The 6,417-nt window shown below is 42.0% G+C and overlaps 1 long non-coding RNA gene across 1 annotated transcript; it reads right to left on the minus strand.

Annotated features, from left to right (window-relative positions):
• Positions 1-1,478: 1,478 nt before the first annotated feature.
• Positions 1,479-3,996, minus strand: LOC119031627. Its single transcript, XR_005078657.1, has 2 exons — positions 2,906-3,996; positions 1,479-2,526 (listed from the first exon to the last, which is right to left on the minus strand). It is a non-coding gene; the product is annotated as an uncharacterized LOC119031627 (long non-coding RNA).
• Between the last annotated feature and the right edge of the window lie 2,421 nt (positions 3,997-6,417).

Genomic DNA, 6,417 nt, shown 5'->3' on the forward strand with positions numbered 1-6,417 from the left:
TAACAGGATCTGCTCTGAAAAACACATGTTGAATAATTGTTATGTGAGCTTCCAATCTGCAGAGTAAATATGAAAAATATAAGATAGTTTTAGGATTAGCTGGACAAAAAATGTAAATTCAGACATATTTTTTTGTTTTGTAGACATGTCACTGAAACGCTGCTGCATTTGAACTAATTAACACATCTGACAGAGTATTAAATGTATATGGGCGCCCAGTGGCTCAGTTGGTGGAGCATCATCCCACCTACAGAGGCTTTCTCCTCCTCTGTCAACTCCCCTCTCATCCTGTTTCCTGTCACATCTCTGGCTGTCCGATCAAATACAGCCATGAAAGGACAAGAAATACATTTACTAAAAGTATATGACCCATAGTCAGGCCTACAGGAATTACACAAGATAATCAGACGTGGGACTGATTGTTAATAACTGTTTTCAATCGACATCCTCGTCACACAGTTTGCTGCTTCTGGCATTTGGTTTATCAAATGATGAATTTTTTGCACAGATGAGGCCGTAAGTGTTCAGTTTTATCGGTCAGGTGCTGCTGATGACCTGGGCGCTGGGCTGACATGACTCGGGTATATACAGAGTGTAAATGTTGGTCAGCCTGGTTATCTGATCTTCTCTCTGGGTTGTAGCTTAAAGCTCCATGTGATGAACAATGAATGAAGCAATGAAACCTGATGTCAGCCTGACCCTCTTTGAATTTCTCCCTTATTGTAAAGCTTCAGTAACTTTATACTTATCTCTCAGTTTTACTTGACCTGATTATCTATTTGGACCAGACTAACTGAGGGGAAACCCTGGGCACTTTTTACTATGTGAACTGCTGCCTGGGAAGTACGTTCACTTCTTTTTCCATTTGTGTTCCGGCCAGCATAAAATTAGCTGGTCAAAAATCCCCTCGAGTCATCTAGAGAAATGGAAATCTGAAGAGACCGCATCATGAATCTCACAGAGATATGACAGAAATGCCTTCAAAGAAAACACCACTTATCTTTTTTTTCTTCCTTTTTGATAAATTGCAGTTTATGACTGAACAAATTCAACCTGACAGTCTTCAAAACCAGTCGCAGCCCTCAGAGGTTTCACCACGAAAACAAAACTGACAGTTGGTTTTGGCAATGTGGCAACTGGCATGTCCGCCTGCTCACAAAACCAAGACCAAATTACGTGCTTGATGTGTCAATATTCAGCTATGATTACTTACAACCTCTTTCTGCAAACTCTCTGGCAAAGTCCAGACCTGCCAGGTGGCCTGCTCACTGGATATGTTGATGTTACTGCTGAACTGACTGTCATGTTATTTACAGAATGATGCTGACTAGATGAATAATTTCAATAAAACTGTGATTAGAAACTGACTTAAACTGATTAGTGATTAATATACAGGGTATTAATTAAACACTTAAATGGGCCTTCATGTAGCAGGAAGCATGTCAGGCAAGAAACCAAGAGGTGAAGGTCAGACAATATCATTTTTCTTTTTTAATTAAACTGTATATATCTAATTAGAATTAATTTCATTTCACTTGTTACCTATATACATATACAGTACATACAGAGAACTGGGTGTCACTCATCAGGACAGACATTGTTTCAGATGTCACAAGAGTTCTGTCTGATATACTGCGCAGTGAACAATGAACTAACAAGTTAATTTGTCATTAGTCATGAAGGACATTGTGTCTGGAAATGGCCACCAGTATATTAACGATGGTAATTTGCTAGCAAACAAACTGGCATTGTGTAAGACAGAATATACTCGTAATAAATGACTCGTTTTCTCTCAAAGTTTTGTTGAAGAGAGTGTGTGTGAACATATAAGGTCAGGAGGAAACTTGATAACTTGTATGATCCCGTCTCATTTGTGCAGCCATCTCCTTATTTTGTTTTTAGGGTTTAGCCAGCTGTTGTTTTCACATCTGATATGTGGTGCACAGATGTTCTATTTAACAGGATGACTCATTCACCTGGCGAGCTGAGAGACAGACAGAGAGACGGAGAGAAAGAGCGAGACCGAAAGATCCCACTCACACGCTCTTTTATGCAAAAGAGAAAGAGTGAAACGGGATCAGGTAACAAATCCTCAGTTCGATGTAAATGGATTATAGAGGTTTCACAGCCGCTGCGTCTAAAAAAAGACGATCCTTTCACAACACCGACCTCAAAAAATGATGTGGCGGGACGTGAGACAAGCGTAGATTCAGGACAGCTTCTGGAAATTATTTTTGATGAAATCAGCTCGTGTGACGTTTGCTAATTCAGGTGTATTGGAACCCTCTCTGATGAATGTGCCTGTATAAACATCATTACCTTCATTAACAGCCATCCTCAGTGTTTTGCCCTCATTGTAGGAGGATTTTACTGGTTTCAGATGAAATATTTCCTGCGTGACCTTCTCCACTGACAACACATAAGTCTCCTCCCGGGAGTATGAAGAGATTAATTATGATCCAGATTCAGCGACAAAAGCAGGTTGTTACGGTGGTGATCGCTGGTGAATAAACTGCTGTCAGTTATCTGCAGAGAAATAAAGAAAATTCATGTAAAGTGAAGGCATAAATCAATATAATCTCTCCAGTTTGATGGTACACAGCCAGGATTTAAAATCAATCTAAACATGAACATCTTTTGAGCAGATCTGCACTTTTCTCTTCCTGTAGGATCGGGACCTTAAAAGCCAAACCGTTGATTGTAACCATGGAAACATAATGCATGTTCATCGCGAAGAGCAAGCCTGAAAATTGAGTCTATCTTTGTCTTTCAGTCTCAACAACCTTCTACAGAATATACCCAGTCTGATGGCTAGGCTCAGCCAATTGTTGAGATCACAAAGGGGAACAGCAAAGATATTCTTAAATAGGAGCATTTTGGGGAGGTGACATGTCTTTTCAATTACCAAAGACTATAAAAAACCACATGGATCTGATGCGAAGGCGTCTGCTGGTCCCTCTGCTCTGTGCAACTCGGGATGAAAGTGAAAAATGAATCCCAGCAGGGTCTTCGGTTTCCACTTGAAGCCTCATCATCCTCTGCCTCCATCTTCTTCTCCTCCATCTTCTATCTTCTCCTGTGTTGTCAGTGTCCTCCCCTCCTGACAGCAGAACGCCTGCGCACATGTTTGTGTTGATTTGGATGCACCTGTACTTCAGTACGTGAGCTGATTTGGTTCAGATTGCGGCTCTGAACCCGGCTCATTTTTCTACTGGCAAAGCGGTCACCATGGATACATGCCGTGTTGTGACCTTTCGGGGTCGACCTATCATGTGCTAAGTGGTTGGTATACGCTGAGCGCTGAAGACATGGCTTAGTGCAGAGTTGTGTTCACACAAAAGAGAACACACACGCGTGCACAGATGCACGGATAGGTCAGGCTTTAAAGGGATAGATCAGGTTTTGTTAATTGGGGTTGTATGAGGTACTGATCCGAAGTCAGTGAGTCACGTACAGGAGATGGAGGTAAGCCACTGCATGGATGGACCACTGCAGCAACATCATGTAGGAAAACCTGTAGAGCAATTCTGAAAAAGATGAATTCATTCTCATTCTCAGGTTGTCAAACACTGAAGCTCTGCACCGCCTCTGCCACAGATTGATGCTTCTTGTGGAGGACATACAGAACATGCTCATCGCTTTACCTTTGCATCAGACTGCTCTTTCCAGCAGGACACTGGAGCCTTTATAACAGCAATAAACCATCATCCGTGTGTACCGTTACTTTTCGGGTTATGTGGAGGCAACAGGATGTTATCTGAAAAGCCATCAAATTGTGTTTAAAGGTGCAGTATGTAACAAATGGCCACCTCTGGAATTACTACTCAAAAAAATATGGGGCAACATATTAGAGCTACTAGCTGCACTGCTAACTCAAATTGCAGCTAAAGTTAGCAGCAGTGGTCCGAATGGGGAGCTCAAAATGGTATTACAAGACAGGTGCATGTGTGAGACTTTTTTTTTTTTACTAAAAATCTCACATATGCACCTTTAAGAAGCACAGACCTAAGGTTTCACAACAAAATGACACAAACGATCACAACTGTTTCCAGATAAAGGATGTGAGTTGACTCCACTCTGTCAGAGGCGTCTGTCTCGACTCTCTGACACAGAAAAACACGGACTACAACATGGAGCCTACGTGCTTCACAAGGACTATTAGAAAACCCAAACCAAACAACCAGGCAGATTTTTAAAGATTTTTCCAGTTATATAATCAGAGGTGTGTGTGTGTGTGTGTGTGTGTGTGTGTGCAAAGGAGGTGATGTTAAAAAATGAAATGAAAGACAGAGGATTGTGTTTTTCGACACTCGTCCCTGGAGGAATTTTGGGTGGACAGCTCGGCATCTGCTGATTCTGAGCCACAGACATTGACGCACTCAGACTGCAATAAACTGCAACTTTGTTTCTTTGCCCCAATTATCACATTTCATGACAAGCACTGTGCTCATCTGGTCTGGTTAGGTTGAGGAACGAAGGCCGCTTTAGGCACTGAGCGTCAGGAAAAGAGCACATTTTGGTTCTGTTGACACTGACGTGAGCTGATGTTGTGTCCAGAATATCCACTCCTGTTGCCACTAAAACGACTGGAAAATGTCTTGAAGTCTCATCTGTTTTGGTTTGATGGAAGCCAACTTTACTGTTTTTAGTTCAGCATTTAGTAGTTCAGCTACAGATTTGTTTACCCCAGATGTTGGTGGAGACCAAAACAAAGCTAAAAGGGAAGAGAATGTTGGACTTCCAGTAGACACAGAGACACTTTGAGAACTTTGATTCTGAGAAACTGTGATGTGTATTTTTCACATTATATTTTGAGATTATATATTAAGTGCTTGAAATAAATCTTTAATTACTTGCAGGCCTGTGAAATATAGTTATCCTGCCATCTCACATTCATACAACCGCGCTCTTGATTGCTTTTCTCTCTCTGATCATCCACTCAGGCTAATTTATTCACCCTCATACTGTATTCTCCTCTACGTCACTGCCTATATCTGATGCTACGAGGATGAGAGGTGGTCGAGAGAGCTCAGTGCCATTGAAGGATTGATTGAAAGGAAAGAGGTGGGAGTTGGTTCACATGGAAAAATTGTGCTTCAGTACGGTAAAACTGAGCTGTGATTGTGTATTAATGAGTCAGCTTTCATCTCAGCGCTGTATTGAAATCTGTAAAAGAAAAACCTTGAGAAGCAGAACGATACGTCGGCCCTGCTGCGGCGCCTTAAATATGAGCAGCTCCTTTCTTGTTAGATTTGTCTCATCATTTTTTGAATGGGTCTAAATAACATCTCTTCTCATTCATATGCATTCATGATGTCTGTTTTCCAGGCGCTGAGCAAACTTTACTTGGAGGATTCTGATTTTTTAAACGATCAGGTAATGAAGCAGCGACATCTCTCGTCCTATTTCTTACATTCGTAACGCTCAATGTATGCCCCCCTCCTCCCCTGCATGCTATCCTTTCCATTATAAATGTGCAGATCCTCATATATTAGTCATCAAACAGGGAATGGGATTCAGTCTGGAGGAGGGGTTGGTGGTGGTAGTGTTGGTCACAGAAATAGACGGACCCACGCATGCACACACTCAAATGGGAAAACAGTATTCTGGGATGATGGCGATGTATTGTGATGACTCAGACGGCGGCCGAACCGCCCCAGCTGAAACTTTACACCACAGTTTCCATCGTTGATCAAACTGTTCTCACACTCCAGCTCCACACATTCACACGTCCTTTCCATCTGAAGCTGTGGATTAACTGAGGTGACCACACACTGCTGTCCACTCTGCTCTCTGCGCCTTCAAACTGTCTTTTTCACCCTTTTGTTTTTCTTGTTTGTTCCGTGTGTCCAGTTTTCCTTTGTGCACATTTGACCACTTTGTTGACTCTGTTCAGTCTACATACCAACAGCACAAGCCCGGCTTCTCAGAGCTCTCTCTAGTGTTTTCCTCCGGGCTCCGTCTTTTCCTCTTACTGACTTTTATTCATGAGGCCTCGAGCAACAATAACAACATACAGAATCAGTATATTGGCATATCTGTACTGTAATGTGCATGAATGTGTAATTGGAACAAACGACAGTCATTGTCCTTCAGCCTGTGGAGGGACGGACCTTTAACAGGGTTGTTTTTGTAAAACACTCAAAAGACGACCTTCAACAAAATGTGAGGAAACAACACTTGATGTTGCTCCACAGATGTTTCTGTCCTGTGCTGCACAGATACAGAAGTTAGCATGCTCACAAGCTAGCTCTGTCTTGTTTTACCTCTTTGTAGCTCAAGAGATGATTGTCTGACAGTTGTTTCAGCTGGGACGTGTGCTGTGGTGAGTTTTCTACTCAGTCTAATAAGTCAAATGTCAAAAAGGGAATTATTTAAGTTTTCCTACACACTGTACACCCTCTGACGTCAAGCCTG

This window comes from Acanthopagrus latus, chromosome 13, assembly GCF_904848185.1.
Source record: "Acanthopagrus latus isolate v.2019 chromosome 13, fAcaLat1.1, whole genome shotgun sequence".
Taxonomy (NCBI): domain Eukaryota; kingdom Metazoa; phylum Chordata; class Actinopteri; order Spariformes; family Sparidae; genus Acanthopagrus; species Acanthopagrus latus.